This window comes from Moschus berezovskii, chromosome 19 (assembly GCF_049115385.1).
Source record: "Moschus berezovskii isolate FMDL1 chromosome 19, NW_MosBer_1.0, whole genome shotgun sequence".
Classification (NCBI taxonomy): Eukaryota; Metazoa; Chordata; class Mammalia; order Artiodactyla; family Moschidae; genus Moschus; species Moschus berezovskii.
Window position 1 is genome coordinate 8,310,962 of NC_142478.1, and position 18,798 is coordinate 8,329,759.

The 18,798-nt window shown below is 48.1% G+C and overlaps 1 non-coding gene across 1 annotated transcript; it reads right to left on the reverse strand.

The window, feature by feature from the left end:
- Positions 1-7,309: 7,309 nt before the first annotated feature.
- LOC129542946 (U6 spliceosomal RNA) lies at positions 7,310-7,416 on the reverse strand. Its single transcript, XR_008683200.1, has one exon. It is a non-coding gene; the product is annotated as a U6 spliceosomal RNA (small nuclear RNA).
- Positions 7,417-18,798: the final 11,382 nt, after the last annotated feature.

An 18,798-nucleotide genomic window follows, 5' to 3' on the forward strand; every position in this document is an offset into this window, starting at 1 on the left:
TGCTCTGCTTAGAGTGGGCACAAGGAAGGGAGTGTGGAAGGGAGAAAGGGGGTCTTTCCTAGAGATCATGCCCCTCCCTCTTCTAACTCAAGACCAGAATCCGCTTGCTTCCCTTCCTCCATGCGGGTGTTGGGAGAACAGGATGAATTTCCTTGTCAGCTTGGGCTCTAAATTCTCATTTATTTATTAGGAAATGACCCAGTTTTCTCCAAGCAGCCATCTCTCCTGCTTGCTTAGGCCCTGCCCATGACTGAAGAGTTCAAGGCAGAAAAAGACCCACTCGGAGGCCAGGCTGGTTTTCTTTCTTGTTGTTAGTTCTCAGTCTCTGTATCACCAGGGAAAATGTTTTTCTGAAGCCAGTCCAGGAAATTTCGTTCGAAGAACAGCCTGCTAATCTGAGCTTCTTCAGGACTAGCGGGTGTGAGGGAGCTGGCATGATGGCCAGAGAGAGAGGCCCCAGGGTGGCGGCAAGTCTTTTCTCGGTCTGCCGGGGTTGACCACAGACCTAGTGACTCTAACCTCAGAGGTTTGGTTTATGATCTCGGTGTTGACAGGGCTGGGTTCTCCTGAGGCCTCTCTCCTTGGCTCAGGGGTGGCTGCCTTTTTACTATGACCTCACGTGGTCTGCCTTCTTATTTGTGACTATGTCCTAATCTCCGCTATCAACTGAAAAAAAAAAAAAGCTCAACCTAAAAACTGAGAATAATGCTTTATTTGGTGGACTAGCTGAGGACCTAAATCTGGTAGCCAGCCTTTTGGATAGCTCTGAGTGACGGCCCTGAAGAGGTAAGGGAGGAGCCAAGATACATACGAGTTAGGGCAACAAACATCAGGTGGTCGGAACATCTAAAGATCACTGTTAATTACAGAAAAACAGAGAACTCAAGTTAATGAATTCAGCACTTGTCTATGTACGACATACATAAGGGCTTCCTTGGTGGCTCAGCCAGTAAAGAACCAGACTGCAGTGCAGGAAACCAGGGTTCGATCCTTGGTTCAGGAAGATCTCCTGGACAAGGGAATGGCTATCCACTCTGGTATTCATGCCTGGAGGATTCCATGGACATAGCAGCCTGGCAGGTTACAGTCCGTTGAGTGGCAAAGAGTCAGACACAGCTGAGCAACTAACCCATGTATGGGAAGATGCAAGAATCTGGGCTCATTGATATCTTTCCTTTGATAGTCACCGTATCAGTCCAGTCTCACTTTTCTGGATCCTGTACTCCCTTGAGTGTACTGGCCTGTGGCTGCTGTGGCTGATGGCCTGATGGCTGCACCGTACTTTGCTTGTCAATAGGGCAGGTGAGTCTTCAACCACACCATCTCTTACAGACAGACCAGTAACACTGGATTAGGGGCCACCCACATGATTTCATTTAGCCTTCTGCTGCTGCTGCTGCTGCTGCTAAGTCACTTCAGTCGTGTCCGACTCTGTGCGACCCCATACACGGAAGCCCACCAGGCTCCCCTGTCCCTGGGATTCTCCAGGCAAGAACACTGGAGCGGGCTGCCATTTCCTTCTCCAATGCATGAAAGTGAAAAGTGAAAGTGAAGTCACTCAGTCGTGTCCGACCCTGAGCGACCCCACAGACTGCAGCCCACCAGGCTCCTCCATCCATGGGATTTTCTAGGCAAGAGTACTGGAGTGGCTTGCCATTGCCTTCTCCGCATTTAGCCTTCACTACCTCTGAAAAGCCCTGGTCCCCACACAGTCACATTCTGAGATTCTGGGGATTAGGATTTCAATGTGTGGACTTGGGAAGACTTGGTTCAGCCAGTGACACTGCCCTGTCTGAGACTCAGGGAAAACTTGGGTTCGACTCTGCCCCGGGTAAGGGACTGGGGAGTGTTTGAGTTGGAGGTTCTGGCTGTCAGCCACAGAAGCCATGCAGGCTTGCTGGAGCCACGTGGGAACTGAATGAGAGGCTGTGCAGGGAGCCCATGTAAACAACGAACACTCACGTGAGCAGACGCAGGGTTCTGGGGCCATCAGGCCACCAGCTGCTGCAGCCGCCCCACGCCACCCCCAACAAACGATGCGCGCTGGGAAGGATCAGGATGGAAAAGAGCAAGATATTGGCCCGCGATAGCTGGTGATGGACAGGGAAGCCTGGCTTGCTGCAGTCCACGGGGTCACAAAGAGCTGGACACAACAAAGCGGCTGAATAGAAAAGACAACAGAATAGGAAAGACAAGTGATCTCTTCAAGAAAATTGGAGATTCCAAGGGAACATTTCATGCAAAGATGGGCTCGATAAAGGACAGAAATGGTGTGGACCTAACAGAAGCAGAAGATATTAAGAAGAGGTGGCAAGAATACACAGAAGAACTGTACAAAAAAGATCTTCACGACCCAGAGAGTCACGATGGTGTGATCACTCACCTGGAACCAGACATCCTGAAATGTGGAGTCAAGTGGGCCTTAGAAAGCATCACTATGAACAAAGCTAGTGGAGGTGATGGAATTCCAGTTGAGCTATTTCAAATCCTGAAAGATGATGCTGTGAAAGTGCTGCACTCAATATGCCAGCAGATTTGGAAAACTCAGCAGTGGCCACAGGACTGGAAAAGGTCAGTTTTCATTCCAATCGCAAAGAAAGGCAATGCCAAAGAATGCTCAAACTATCGCACAATTGCACTCATCTCACATGCTAGTAAAGTCATGCTCAAAATTCTCCAAGCCAGGTTTCAGCAATACGTGAACCGTGAACCTCCAGATGTTCAAGCTGGTTTTAGAAAAGGCACAGGAACCGGAGATCAAATTGCCAGCATCCGCTGAATCATGGAAAAAGCAGGAGAGTTCCAGAAAAACATCTATTTCTGCTTCATTGACTATGTCAAAACCTTTGACTGTGTGGATTACAACAAACTGTAGAAAGTTCTGAAAGAGATGGGAATACCAGACCACCTGACCTGCCTCTTGAGAAACCTGTATGCAGGTCAGGAAGCAACAGTCAGAACTGTACATGGAACAACAGACTGGTTCCAAATAGGGAAAGGATTATGTCAAGGCTGTATATTGTCACCCTGCTTATTTAACTTCTATGCAGAGTCCATCATGAGGAACGCTGGGCTGGAAGAAGCACAAGCTGGAATCAAGATTGCTGGGAGAAATATCGATAACCTCAGATATGCAGATGACACCACCCTTATGGCAGAAAGTGAAGAGGAACTAAAAAGCCTCTTGATGAAAGTGAAAAAGGAGAGTGAAAAAGTTGGCTTGAAGCTCAACATTCAGAAAACAAAGATCATGGCGTCTTGTCCCACCACTTCATGGGAAATAGATGGAAAAACAGTGGAAACCGTGTCAGACTTTATTTTTTTGGGCTCCAAAATCACTGCAGATGCTGATTGCAGCCAGGAAATTAAAAGACGCTTACTCCTTGGAAGGAAAGTTATGACCAACCTAGATAGCATATTCAAAAGCAGAGACATTACTTTGCCAACCAAGGTCTGTCCAGTCAAGGCTATGGTTTTTCCTGTGGTCATGTATGGATGTGAGAGTTGGACTGTGAAGAAAGCTGATCATCGAAGAATTGATGCTTTTGAACTGTGGTGTTGGAGAAGACTCTTGAGAGTCCCTTGGACTGCAAGGAGATCCAACCAGTCCATTCTAAAGGAGATCAATCCTGGGTGTTCATTGAAAGGACTGATGCTGAAGCTGAAACTCCAATACTTTGGCCACCTCATGCGACGAGTTGACTCACTGGAAAAGACTCTGATGCTGGGAGGGATTGGGGGCAGGAGGAGAAGGGGATGACAGAGAATGAGATGGCTGGATGGCATCACCGACTCGATGGACATGAGTTTGAGTGAACTCCGGGAGTTGGTGATGGACAGGGAGGCCTGGCGTGCTGTGATTCATGGGGTCACAGAGTCAGACACGACTGAGCCACTGAACTGAACTGAACTGAACTGAACTGAACTGAGCGGCTGAACTGAACTAGGTAGTTAAGGCGCATACCAAGGAATGGTCTCAATGAGACCAGACTCTTGCCTTTTGCGTGTGTAGAAAAGCCTTAAGTTCATTACCTTGAGAAGTCTGGCTTTCTATACTTAACAGTGATCTGTTTGATGTTCTGACTACCTGGCTTTTGTTGCAAAAACTCCTCTAAACCTTGGCTCCTCCCTTACCACTTTGGATCCATCCCTCAGCGCTACCTGAGAGGCTGGCTCCTGGGCTTGAGGCCCGTCAAGTCCACCAAATAAGACATAATTCTCAACTTTCACATGCGTGCTAAGTTGCTTCAGTTGTGTCCGACTCTGCGACCCCATGGACTGCAGTCCACCAGGCTCCTCTGTCCATGGGATTCTCCAGGCAAGAATACTGGAGTGGCTTGCCATTCCTTTCTCCAGGGGATCTTCCTGACCCACGTCTCTCACATCTCCTGTATTGGCAGGCAGATTCTTTGCCACTTGTGCCACCTGGGAAGCCTTCTCAATGTTTTTTTCAGTTGACACCGACAAGATGGGAAGGCTGAGGAGCCAGGCAGTCATCCTGGCACCCTGTGTGGGGGGGAAGCAGGTGCCCAGGAACTGTGCTGTGCCGGGAACACTCCAATCAGGGCAAGGGGGGTCAGGTGGGCCAAGTCCCAGAAGAGGAGGACAGCTGCCCTATTAGGTTCACTGCTGGCTGGGGTAGAAGGAGGAGGAGGGATCTAGAGCTTTGGTCTTAGTGATGGGAGTGAGCGACCAGGGTTCACAGGTCAGGCTGAAGGAAGTGAGTCTTCAAGAGTGCCCCAGCAGCGATCAAGAGAGAATGGGTGCTGGGAGACTAAAACAATACAGTCGTCTACCAGATCACGTATTTCCTCACTTGAATAAAGGGGTTACAGAGGATGATCCATATGCTCTGCCACACGTCACTCAGTCGTGTCCGACTCTGCAACACTTTGGACTGTGACCCACCAGGCTCCTCGCTCCACGGGATTTTTCAGGCAAGAATACTGGAGTGGGTTCCCATTTCCCTCTCCAGGGGTTCCTTCTGACCCAGGAATCGAACTCACGTCTCCTGTGTCTCCTGCATGGCAGGCAGATTCTTTACACACTGAGCCACTGGGGAAGCTCCTTTGTCTTCATTAAACATTTACTAGTGTGGCCCCCCGCCACCACTTTCTTGAGTTCTTCCCCTCCTTTGTGGTTAGGCGTTGGTACTCCCATTCCTAGCTCTTTATTGCCTGTGGAGCCTCACTGGTTGTGGACAGCTCCCCGGCATCTTCCCCTGTGGAGGTGCCGGCCTCTGTGTGTTCAGGAAGGTCATCAGACTCACACGGCTATAAAAAAGCGGGTGACGGCTCTCTGGTAATGCTCAATTTATTAATGTCTTCTTTGTAATTTGGGCTGGTAGTAAATAATATATTCATTATAAACAATCATTCAACCCACCATTCTATCTTTGGTCTTCAGTTACCTTGTCTACAAAACAGGAGAGTTGAACTCAATGAGTATTAAGGTTTCTTTTCAGCTCTGGCTCTGTTGGATTCTACAAAAATTAAACTCCTCGGGGTAGGTAGTCTGTGGGGCTTGACTGTGAGGCATCCCCCAAGAAGTTGGAAATGGAAAATGTAATTTCCCTCTGAAAGAAGGATTACAAAGCCAGCCATCACCAGATCAAGGGAGATATATTCAACTTCTCCGTAAATGAACACGATGGATTTGAGATCAGAGCAGTCTGGATTGACAGCAGGAGCACCCCTGGGAAAGCATGGCCTGTCAGGGTGAGACAGAGCATCATGGACATGCAGAAAAAGGAGGCTGAGATTGTGAGCGCATCAGGATTGAGTTCTGATTTGGCCAAGACAAGGCTGGGGTACAAGGGGCTGGGTACCCACATGTTAGAAGGCTCTGTGGAGGTGATGGGGAGGGGCTTCAGGCTATCGTGACCAGACCCCTCAACAGATGATAGTTCACATTGTTAAAACCCATATTGTACAGGCACCATCCAAACACAAAGGGCTTCACCTACAGCTGCAACGGGGACCTAGGATCTTCATTACGCCCAACACGCATCCTCTAGTGCCCAGGGTATCCTTGGAGCCCCTGGTGTGGAGACGGCTGTGAGCATGAGTTTGTAAGAGGCTCAGGGCAAAAGCTATTTACTGATCGGCTCAGAATTAGTTTAATAACTTTCACGTTCTTATCATTCAATTCATTCTTTTTCTCTGATTCCAATTCCCCGAGCAATCCCTTGCTTTGATTGTGGTTTCCCCTATACTTCTACTTAAAGGGAAAGAATGCATATGACTGGTTACATGATGGTAAGATGAACGTATTTTTCAAGGTAAAGAAAAAGGTTTCCTGCTTTTAAGTGGAGGATAATTGCTCTACAGTATGGTGTTAGTTTCTACCATACATCAGCATGAAGCAGCCACAGGTATACATGTGTCCCCTCCCTCTTTAACCTCCTCCATACCTCCCACCCCACCCCACCCTCCTAGGTTGTCACAGAGTGCTGGAGTTGAGCTTCCTTTGTCATACTGTAAGCTCCCACTGGTTATCTAATTTGCATGTGGTAATATTCTAAAGGAGATCAATCCTGGATGTTCATTGGAAGGACTGATGCTAAAGCTGAAACTGCAATACTTTGGCCACCTCATGCGATGAGTTGACTCACTGGAAAAGACTCTGATGCTGGGAAAGGTTGGGGGCGGGAGGAGAAGGGGACAACGGAGAATGAGATGGCTGGATGGCATCACCGACTCGATGGACATGAGTTTGAGTGAACTCCGGGAGTTGGTGATGGACAGGGAGGCCTGGCGTGCTGTGATTCATGGGGTCGCGGAGAGTCGGACACGACTGAGCGACTGAACTGAACTGAACTGAATATTTCTGATTCCATGATGCTCTCTCAGTTCGTCCCACCCTCTCCTCAGCCCGCGTCCATACATCTGTTCTCCTCGTCTGCATCTCTGTCGCTGCTCTGCAGATAGGCCTGTTGGTACCATCTCTCTAGATTCCATATGTACGTGCTGATGCTACTGCCAAGTCGTGTCAGTCGTGTCCGACTCTGTGCAACCCCATAGACGGCTGCCCACCAGGTTCCCCCATCCCTGGGATTCTCCAGGCAAGAACACTGGAGTGGGTTGCCATCTCCTTCTCCAATCATGAAAGTGAAAAGTGAAAGTGAAGTCGCTCAGTCGTGTCTGACTCTTAGCGACCCCATGGACTGTAGCCTACCAGGCTCCTCTGCCCATGGGATTTTCCAGGCAAGAGTACTGGAGTGGGGTGCCATTGCCTTCTCCATATATACGTGTTAGTATACGGTATTTGTTTTTCTCTTTCTGACTTACTTTAGTCTGTTTAATAGGCTAAAAATATGGAACGCTTCATAGATTTGCGTGTCATCCATGCACAGGAGCCATGTTAATCTCTGTATCGTTCCAATTTTAGTATATGTCAGTCTCTTGGGAGCCTGATCCAATTGATCACGTGAATTCACCTCTATCAGGGAAATCCACTCTTGGCTTGCTGACAAAGTCAACTGCCTCAATTAAACAAACAAACAAACAACCCAATTTAAAAATGGGAAGAGGACCTGATCAGACATTATTCCAGAGAAAACATGCACGTGGCCAACAGGCATGTGAAAAGGCACATCACTAATCATCAGAGAAAACACATCAAAACCACAATGTGCTTTCACCTCACACCTGTCAGAATGGTCATCATCAAAAAGAACACAAATAACAAATGTTGGTTTGAGGATGTAGAAAAAAGAAAACCCTAGGACACTGTTGGTGGGAATGCAAATTGGTGCACCCATTGTGGAAAACAGTATGGAGGCTTTAAAAGAAACAAAAATAGAGCAAGCAACATCATCTAGCAGTTCCACAGCTGGGTGGAATGTCCAGGGGAGCTTCCTGACCAAAGGAAGCAAAGTGTTCATTTGACAAGAACACATGCACCCCAATGTTCATATCAGTATTATGTACAATAGCTAAGATATGGCAGCAACCTAAGTGTCAACTGATGAGCTGATTAAGAAGATGTGGTGTAGGTATAAAATGGAATATTATCCAGCTATAAAAAAATGAAGTTCTGCCATTTGCAGCAAAATGGGTGGACTTGAAGGGCATTATGCTAAGTGAAATAAGTCAGACAGAGAAAGACAAATATTGTACGCTATATTTCCATGTGAAATCTGACAAATGAAGAAATGAACGAATGTAACCGAAACAGACTCACAGATGCAGAAAACAAGCTAGTGTCTGCCAGTGTGGAGCGAGAAGTAGGGAGGCGCAACGAAGAGCAAACAGTTAAGAGGCACAGGATGCTATGTACAAAGCAAGCGGCAAGGGTGTACTGTACAACACGAGGAAGTAGCTGACATTTTATAACTTTAAGTGGCGTATAATCCATAAAAGTATTGGATCACTATGTTGTACACTTAAAGTTAGTCTAATATTATAAATCAACTATACTTCAGTTTTGACAAAACGCCCACACTTGGAAGTAGCTGGCCAGCCCCTCTTTCTTTTTTCTAAAGTTTTATTGAAGGATAGCTGATTTACAATGTTGTGTTAATTTCCGCTGTACAGAAAAGTGACTCGGCTATACAAATGCATATTCTTTTGCATTATGGTTTATCACAAGGTAGTTAATATAGTCCCCTGTGCTGTACAGAAGGACTTTGTTGTTTATCCACCAACCCCTCTTTCCAACTTAGATTCAGTGACCCAAGAGAACCGTTACTATTTTCCTATAGAATCTCTGGCTAAATTTCTACAACATGTAAAAATTTAACTGGAGACTGGTCAGTGTGATGTAGTGGTTTTCTCTGTGTGTGTGTATGTGATTTTTGTTCAGTCCCTCAGTCCTTCCTACCTCTTTGCAGCCCCCAGACTGCAGCATGCCAGGCTTCACTGTCCTTCAGAGTCTGTGCAAACTCATGTCCATTGAGTCAATGATGCCATCCAACCATCTCATCCTCTGTGATTTCAGTAATACTAAATTTATTTTCAAATAAAATTTCACAAAGTTCTCCAAGCTCCAGGTAAACATGTCCATATACCAGGTTCTCTGTGTGGGTATGAGATGAACCCCTCAAATGTAAAAGGTCCAAATGGAGTTCTTAATGCCCTGCTCTTGTCTACACCTGCTCCTCCTCGCTGTTCAGGCCTCAAACCTAAAATCGTTCTCAGGTTCTCTCTTCTCAAACGCCTGCTCCCACCAACAAAATCCATCTAGAGACCCGTCACTCCCCGGCCAGGGCCCCGCCCCTGAAAGCTTGCTTACGCCGGCACCCTCCTTCCCGGATCGCTGCCTTGCGTGGCCTTCCTGCCCCCACTTCTGTGTCTGCATGTTCACTCTCTGCAGTGAAGTAACATTTGTGAAAACGTGGCTGGACCATGATTTCCCCTGTCTGTAGTGCTCTAGTGTTTCCTGCCAGATTTTGAGCAAAATCCAGACCCCTTACTGGGGTCTGCCATCCGGTTTCCTGGCACCTCGCTCACTGAGCCCTTCTCCCCCTCACTCTCTTGGCTCCAGACACACTGGACTTATTGTTGCTCCTCAAACGTGCCAAGCTTGTTCTCTGCTTTGCATTCCCTGTGGGCCCTGCTTACAACCATGGGCACCCTTGACTTCGGATGGCTCACTTCCTCACACCAACTGAGTCACTGTCCAAATGACCCCTCAGGGAGGCTCCCTCACCCTTGCCTCGCTCCTGCTCTCTGGCACTCTGGGGCGCCTCCTGTAGTGGATGCTGGGGTGTGTCACCAGCTCCCCAGTCAGGCCTGGGAGGCACTCGTTGATTTATTCCCGAGTCAGCTGCCAACAGCTCTCACACTGAGAGCTTTCCAGGCTCTGACCTTTGCCTGAAGAAGCAGCTTCACCCACGATTTATGCCCACTCCCTGGAGAAGCCTATATTCAGGGGCTGGTCCTATGCGGGTACAAATGGCCAATCCTCTGGTCTCAGATGAGCCTACTCCACTAACTGTCTCGTATTCCGGAGCTAGCCCTGCAGGACGTGGTGAGACTTCTCCAAGTGCATCACCAATCAACTCTCCCTCCTCCACCCCGCACCCCTCGCATGTGTCACACCTGGGAGTGCTCCCCCCGAAATGCCTGCAAATCTCTGTCTCAGAGTCAACTTCCTATAGAACCTGACCTGTGGGCCACCACCTAAAATTATGTGTTTGTTAACTCACTTGTTTCTTTTCTATTTCCCCAACTAAGACTTGGGTCTTCCCTGGGGGTTCAGCTGGTAAAGAATCTGCCTGCAATGCAGGAAACCTGGATTTGTTCCCTGGGTCAGGAAGATCCCCTGGAGACGTGTTCTTGGCTAGAGAATTCCATAGTGGGGATATTGTCTGTTTAAATTCTGTGTTCTACCAGGATGTTTTGCAACATACCTGGTGTTCAATAATTATTTACTGAATGAATGAATGACCATAACCCCAGTATCTATCATAGATACAAGTGAAACTGCCTTTCTGAAGTTGAGGGGTGGGGAGAGGATGGAAAGGTCTGCTCCACCCTCCATGCCCACCACCCCATCACTTGAGAAGGATCGGAGGCACCTCACCATTCCTTAGGGCTGAGATGATTTGGGAACCAGAAAAATGAGAGTCACGGCCTGGCTCCCCTACTAAGAAGCCCTTCACTGTGTACCCTCAAGTCTAGCCTTGGCCTGGTAGGCCCTTTAGCCCATGCAGCTGGGATGACAAGCCCACACTCTGCTCTGGGAAAAGAAGCCAGGAGGATGGGAAAGAAGAGAGAAATGGTCCATCACCCTGATGCCTGATGCTAGGGATGTGGAGAAGACACTGGGGACAGAGAATCTCCGGTGGGATTTGGGGCTGGAGAGCTCACCTGAGACTCTGGAATCCCAACTCAGGGGTTCCCTTTTTAAAACAAAGGATCCTACTTGGCCCTTCCCTTGAGTTAGTGCCTTGTTCCTGTTGAAGGCTCGGGAGGTTATGGACCCTGGGGACACAGGACTTGGGTGACAACTTATTTTTTCCTAGGCCATTAGAGTCTCTTTCTCTGTCCAGTGTTGGAATTCTGTGGAATGTTCAATGTGCCATCACCACAAGGGTGGGAAGACTGTTTCTAGGACAAAGAAGGTGAAGGAGATGGTTTCATCCACACCTTCCATGTCCATTGTCCTCTCCTGGTCCATTCCCCAGTTCAGTTCAGTCGCTCAGTCGTGTCCGACTCTTAGTGACCCCATGAACCACAACACGAAAGGCCTCTCTGTCCATCACCAACTCCCGGAGTTCACTCAAACTCATGTCCATCGAGTCGGTGATGCCATCCAGCCACCTCATTCTCTGTCGTCCCCGTCTCCTCCCACCCCCAATCACTCCCAGTATCAGAGTCTTTTCCAGTGAGTCAACTCGTCGCATGAGGTGGCCAAAGTATTGGAGTTTCAGCTTCAGCGTAAGTCCTTCCAATGAACACCCAGGATTGATCTCCTCCAGAATGGACTGGTTGGATCTCCTTGCAGTCCAAGGGACTCTCAAGAGTCTTCTCCAACACCACAGTTCAAAAGCATCAATTCTTCGGTGATCAGCTTTCTTCACAGTCCAACTCTCACATCCATACATGACCACGGGAAAAACCATAGCCCCCCAGTTACTCCCAAATGTGACTGATTTTCACCTCTCTAATGATTTATTTTTGACAGAGACAGAGGAACCAGCTTTAGATCTCCTGACTCCTTGCCTGGGCAGAAACATGCTGAGTCTGACTTTAATATCACTGGGAAGGCTCCTCCCTGAACCAAGGAGGGGATGTGGCTGGGTGTGCTGGCTGAATCCTGCTGGGCGAGGCCCCCAGAGCCCCAGAGAAGGTGAGCCAGGGGCGGCCTCAGCCAGAGCTGGCTGTTAGAGCTGCTGCAGCTTGGATCTCACTTCCTCCATATCAACCAGAACAAATTCCACTGCCCAGCCCCTAGGAAGAGGCCCCAGGATTATCCAGCCATCTTTCCTCCCCTGAAGTTCTTTCACAAACAAGCAGGGAAAGTTACCCAGTCAACAGCAAATGTCCAGCAGCCTCTGAGACAGTCTGGACCTGTCCCACGGACCAGGGAGCTCATCGCACAGTCTGCAGAGGCCAGATCTGGATCCTTCTGCAGGCTGTTGTTGGCCTGGAGGCAGGAATGTCTATGAAGGATGCAGAGCAACAGGGGCTGAGCCCGACAGAGCACATCCATGCCTGGGAGCCAGACTGAAAGGACAAATCCCTTCTCTGGCACCACGAGGGCTACACATCCAGTCCAGGAAACCCACCCTTTCCCCCAAAGGACCTTGGGGCCACACACCTTCAGTCCCAGCACCGGCAGTGCTGGACACCAGTGCCGGCAGTGAATGAACAAACATCTTCTTAGGAAAGCAGATGACACCTCTTGTCTGCGTGGCTACACTGGTTTACAACATCCCAGTCACTATTCCAAAGAATAAAACTGTTGCCAGTGCAGAATGTCCTCATCAGAGTGCAGGCCTCGGGCTCCATTCTTGACCCCAACACCTACTTAGTTTGGTGACTTACAAATCTTGAGCAGATCCATCCACTTTTTTAAAAAAATTAAAAATAATGCTTTAAAATCTGAAAATGAAAGTGAAAGTTGCTCAGTTGTATCCAAGCTCAGTTGTGTCCAACTCTTTGCAACCCAATGGACTGTAGCCTGCCAGGCTCCTCTGTCCATGGAATTCTCCAGGACAGAATACCAGAGTGGGTAGACAGGGGATCTTCCCAACCCAGGGATCGAACCCAGGTCTCCCACATTGCAGGCAGATTCTTTACCAGCTGAGCCACCAGAGAAGCCCGAGAATACTGGAGTGGGTAGCCTATCCCTTCCACAGCAGATCTTCCCAACCCAGAAATCAAACCGGGGTCTCCTGCCTTGCAGGAGGATTCTTTACCAGCTGAGCTACCAGGGAAGACCTGTTTGAAAAATCTAGACTTTAGAATTCACATTTGTTAGTAATAATATAGCATGACAAATACTACCATTATCCTCATTATACTACCATGATGGGTCAGGCACTGTTCTAGCGGATAGAAAAACAGTGGTGGGCATGGAAACAAATGTGCCCTCTTCAAGGAACTTATAGCTCATGATCTTCAGATGGACAATATTGTCTCCATTCTACAGCCAAGGTCATTCAATTTCTAGAACTGAAGTTATGATGTGGGAAGTACTTGCCATGATTGTTTGTAGTTAAGTCATTTCCTGTTAACTCAGCCACCCCAGGGGACCATGATCTATGATGCTGGAGCAGGACTCAGGAAGCCATGATTATTTTGCCTTTGGCAACGCTACTGGTAGGCTCTACCAATAGGGGGCACTAGAGGGAACTGGGAGCTGGAGCAGAGAAGGGACTTACACCCTCCTGAGTGCCTTCTGAGGCTTTCCATGCTTCTTCTGCTTAGTGGTTGCTATTTGCAGCAGCGGTTAAATCCAGTTTGTGGTTTTTCCAACGTCTGCAGAAGCAGACGCAGTGCATTCCTTCCCCAGCTCTTGCCAAGCAGCTCCCCCTTCTCCCAGATCTGAACCTCAGCTCCATAGGGCCTCTTCTCCAAACTTCTGCTGCTGCTGCTGCTGCCAAGTCACTTCAGTCGTGTCCGACTCTGTGTGACCCCATAGACAGCAGCCGACCAGGCTCCGCCGTCCCTGGGATTCTCCAGGCAAGAACACTGGAGTGGGTTGCCATTTCCTTCTCCAATGCATGGAAGTGAAAAGTGAAAGTGAAATTGCTCAGTCGTGTTCGACTAGTAGCGACCCCATGGACTGCAGCCTACCAGGCTCCTCTGTCCATGTGATTTTCTAGGCAAGAGTACTGGAGTGGCTTGCCATTGAGAGGCTCCTAATTCTGACTCTTGGTTCCCTAGGCCGGGGCAGGGATGGGGCAGTGCAGCCACTTCCTAAAGCTGCTACCTTTGTGATGTATGTTGTTGTTGTTTAGTTGCTCAGTTGTGTCTGACTCTTTGGGACCCCATGGACTGTAGCCCACCAGGCCCCTCTGTCCATGGGATTCTCCAGGCAAGAATACTGGAGTGGGTAGGTTGCCATGCCCTCCTCCAGTCTTGGGTATTTGGGTACCCTCGTAGTTGGGTATTTTGTTGTTACAACAAAAATAATACCATTTCTGAATGACACGGTCACAGCCGCCTCATCGGGGCCTGCCCAGCCCTCACACCTGCCCTGCGGGCTGCCCCCCAAAAATGGCAGCCCCTGCCCCACAGCAGTGGGCACTGGTTGCCTGGCAGTGGTGGCCCCAGCCCTCCACACCCGCCCGTGCCAACACACACACACACACACACACACACACACACACACAAACACACGGTGCTGTCTGAAGCTGGGCTCCAGCATAGCGCTCAGAGCAGGAGAGCATATAAATCAAAGGCCTTAGGTTTTGTGGGCTAATCAATATTTATTCATTCCCGGCAGAGCAGTGGTGGAGCCTGGAGAGGCGCAGAGAGACTGTAAAACGTCTCCTGTGCTGAAGCCCTTGCTGGAGGGAAGGGGCTTCTTTGTTCTCTCGCTGCCAAACAGTGCTGGGCACAGCTGAGCCTCAGGGCCCCTGGGAGGCAAAGCGGGGGCTCGGTCGATCTGGCGGAGGAGGACCAGAACTGCACGGGGACCAGGTCAGGCCCGCGGACACCAGCTCTGGATGCAGCTGCACCCTGCCCTCGTGGCAGCTCATGTCAAATGCAGACCGTCCCTGTGTCCCCAGGGCCACTCATCCTTCTCGGGCCAGGGCATACCATGGGAGAGCCCACATTCTGAGGGCGGCAGTTGTGGGGTTATGGTCAAGTCCTTGGGAGAGCGCTTTGTGTGTGTCTGGTGGGAGCTGCACACTGCAGGCATCCTGGGGCTCCCCTTCTGCCCTGGCTTTCTCCTGCCAATCGCGTTGCTTGTGCTGCTGCTTTTGCAGCCTCGCGTGCTCTGTGTCTGCACAGCTGCCTCCTCCCTGCCTCCCCATTTTGCACCTCTCCCTGGACCCAGTCTCCACACAGACATCTATCACTGTCTTTAGGCAGGATAGACAATTCTCCTCTCTACCCAGGACCAAAGCTCCCCCTGGACCACTGAGTCAGGCCCCCAGTCTGTGGCCTGATATTTTCAAGCCCTGCCCGCTGCCCTCAAGTGTGCAGCCTGATCTGGATCTCCCCCTTGGACACATAACGGAAATGATTCTCCAAACCATGCACTCCTTCCCATGGCCTTTCTTAGGCAGTTCTCTCTTCCACTGATACTTCACTCTGAAGAATGCTCCCCTCTTCCGGCGATGCTTCAGCACCCCAAAGTATCTGATCGAATCCATCAAAGTGCAGCTTCAACGCCTCCTCAGTTTCTTCGGCCTCTGCTTTCCTCACTGGGAGAGAACTTTCTTGCGTTTGGATCACTGTAACAATTTATGTTCATTGCACAAGAATGATTTCCTGCTTCATGGACGATTTCTTCCTCTTTCTCTTACATAAGAGATCGATGGTTCTCAACCAGTGGGTGATGCCCCGTCTCTACCCTAGGTGTATTTGGCAGATGTTCTTGGTTGTCATGCTATGAGGGTGCCACTGGTATTGGGATAGAGGCTAGGGAGGCTGACAGACATCCCACCACACCAGGGCAGCCCCCCACGACACGGAATCATCCAGTTCAAGATGCTAATAGTCCAAGGTTGAGACACCCTGTGTTCAATTATAAGCTTCCTGAAACAATACTTCCCATTCTTTTTGTCCTCCAGAGTACTCAGCTTTGAGATAGAAGCTCGTTCAACTATTTGAAATGAATGGCTATAAATACTTAATATACATGTGCATATCTTGTTTGGAGCCTATCCGGAGGTGCCTCCTGCCCAAAGAGAGAGCTCTCATGTGCGTGTTCCTCTTAATATTCCTGCTGGTGACCACATGTAATTGCTAGCAGAGCTGATGGCCATGGGGACCCTTCATCATTGGTGTTCTCTGGGTCCCTCCCTGCTTCAAAGGACCCCACAAAGTCCCAGACCATTTCTCCTCCAATCCCTCTAGAAACTTCTTCACTAAACTATGTTTTACCCCATTGTCTTTATAGAGGGTCAACACAAGGAGGGCTCCATTGAGCAGGGTTCCTACCTCCTCTGTGGAATTTTCTTTAGTACTGTTTCAGACTGGACTGTGCTATGTGCTTAGTTGCTCAGTTTTGTCCGACTCTTTACGACCCCATGGACTGCAGCCCGCCCGGTTCCTCTGTCCATGGGATTCTCCAGACAAGAATACTGGAGTGGGTTGCCACGCCCTCCTCCAGGGGATCTTTCCAACCTAGGTCTTGAACCCAGGTCTCCCTCATTGCAGGTGGATTCTTTACCGTCTGAGCCACCAGGAAAGAAGGTGACTCTGATCACAGCCCTTTGGCTTGTAAATGATGAGAGTAAGTTTCTCTGTATTATTCCATGCCCTTTATCCAAGGACCTACGTGATGAGTTCCTGCTGCTGCTGCTGCTAAGTCACTTCAGTCGTGTCCGACTCTGTGTGACCCCATAGACGGAAGTCCACCAGGCTCCCCTGTCCCTGGGATTCTCCAGGCAAGAACACTGGAGTGGGTTGCCATTTCCTTCTCCAATGTGTGAAAGTGAAAAGTGAAAGTGAAGTCGCTCAGTCTTGTCCGACCCATAGCGACCCCACAGACTGCAGCCTACCAGGCTCCTCCATCCATGGGATTTTCTAGGCAAGAGTACTGGAGTGGCTTGCCATTGCCTTCTCTACCTAAGTTTAATTCCAGGAAACATTTTTGTCTCCTTAAATGCATATGTATGCTATCTATTGTCAAGAAAACAACAATCTATGTAACCCAATATGCTTCTCTTTTGGGCTTAGCTGTCAGATAAGTTAGAACCAAATTCAATACCCAAGTGTTAGAGTCTGCTCAGCTCAGGTGTCTGAAACTATCTATTTCTTTTGCTTTCTTCAGCAAGAGTGTTATCCTTAAATGCCTTCTTTTGCACTGTGTTTTAATCATTAAGCTGTCTCAAGTCTTTGGGAAGTAAGTAGGATAAATTTTGTCACTAAAAAAAAAAAAGAAAACAACGTCTTAATGTCATTTCTAGCCATCTTCTCCTTTTGGGCCCAGAGGACCAGGACTCAGGGGGTGGGGCCACCTGGTTAAAATTCTAGCTCTTGTCTATCATCCATGTACCCTTAGGCTTGTTATTAAACCTCTCTTGGAATAATGAGAACTCTTGCAGGACATTGTTGGTAAGATAAAATAAGAACCGATAAGTTAGACACAGAAAGACAAATATCATGTGACCTAACTTACAGGTGGAATTAAAAAAAAAAAAGGTACAAATGAACTTATTTGCAAAACGGAAGTAGTGTCACAGATGTAGAAGACAAACTTTTGGTTACCAGGGGGTAAGGAAGGAAGGGGTAAACTGGGAGACTGGGATTGGGATACACACATTTCTGTGTATAAAAGAGGTAACAGACAAGGACCTACTGCAGAGCACAGGGAACTCTGCTCGATCCTCTGCAATGGCCTACATAGGAAAAGAATCGAAAACCTCGGAGAGTGGGTGTATGTGTATATGTAGAACTGATTCACTTTGCTGCACACCTGAAGTTCACACGACATTGCAAATCAACCGTGTGAAAATGAAGTCACTCAGTCGTATCCGACTCTTTGTGACCCTGTGGACTGTAGTCAGCCAGGGTCCTCCATCCATGGGATTTTCCAGGCACCAATACTGGAGGGGGTTGCCATTTCCTAAATCAGCCATACTCCAACACAATTTAAAAAAAATAAAAAGAAGTGATATGTCAGTGAAGCCACCTTTCTGTCTATCTGGGATATTTCCTGCTATATGTATATAGGTATATTTCCTATTTCAATGTTGGCATCATTTATAAAGCCCGGTTTGGTATTTACTCTGACTAATATGGCCACTTTTCAGTAATACTAACAATTTTACACTTTAACACAGATGGTTATAGTTTTAAAGGTAATGTAAAGGTAGTAAATGTAATGTAATTTTAAAGGTAATTTAACTGATGGGAAGCTGAAATTCTCTGTTCCTGTGATTTTTTTTCTTTCCTTTTTTTTTTTAAATGAAGTATAGTTGATTTCCTTCAGCTGTGCAGCACAGTACAACTGTATACGTACGTACTGTTATATATTATGTGTATGTAACAGTTACAGGTACTGTTATATGTATGCATATGTGCATGTATATATTCATTTTCAAATTCTTTATAGGTTATTCCACTCCTGGGATGTTCATTTCCAGAGGTAAGTTCTATAAACAGCAGCACAACCCTTCACTTTAGCCCCTTTGATTGGCCGTTGTGGGTGCTATTTGCAGCTCTTGGCAATGTTTGCGCTTCTGCCTGTTAGGCTTCTAGTTGGCCTTGACGTTTCACATTGTAAATATATGGAGTATCGCCAAAAAAGGCTATTTGGTGTTCTTCTTGCCTCGGCATGGTATGAATTTAGAAACCCCATGAAGAATATCCAGTATTATGGATATTCTTTTTCACTAAATGGTGTTTTAGTAAAAAACATGTCTTTTTCACCAAGTGGTTTCCCATTTGTTTAGAAGCCCAAAGCCCTGAAAAAGTTAAAAAAAAATAAAAAAGCACTATAATCCCTTTGAAAAAAGAAACTTCAATTTTGAGAATAGTTTGATTCTCACAACTTGAGATGAAGATAGGGAAGGACCCGAGGCTCCCAGAGACACCAAGGCCTGTCCTGGTCCTGGGGCCACTAGTAGCGGCCCCAGTTCTGCAGGTCCACAGCAGTCCTCATGGGACCATGTGGCACTCTTGTTCCAGGCCCCTGAAACTGTTAAAACTAAGACCCAAATCCAGA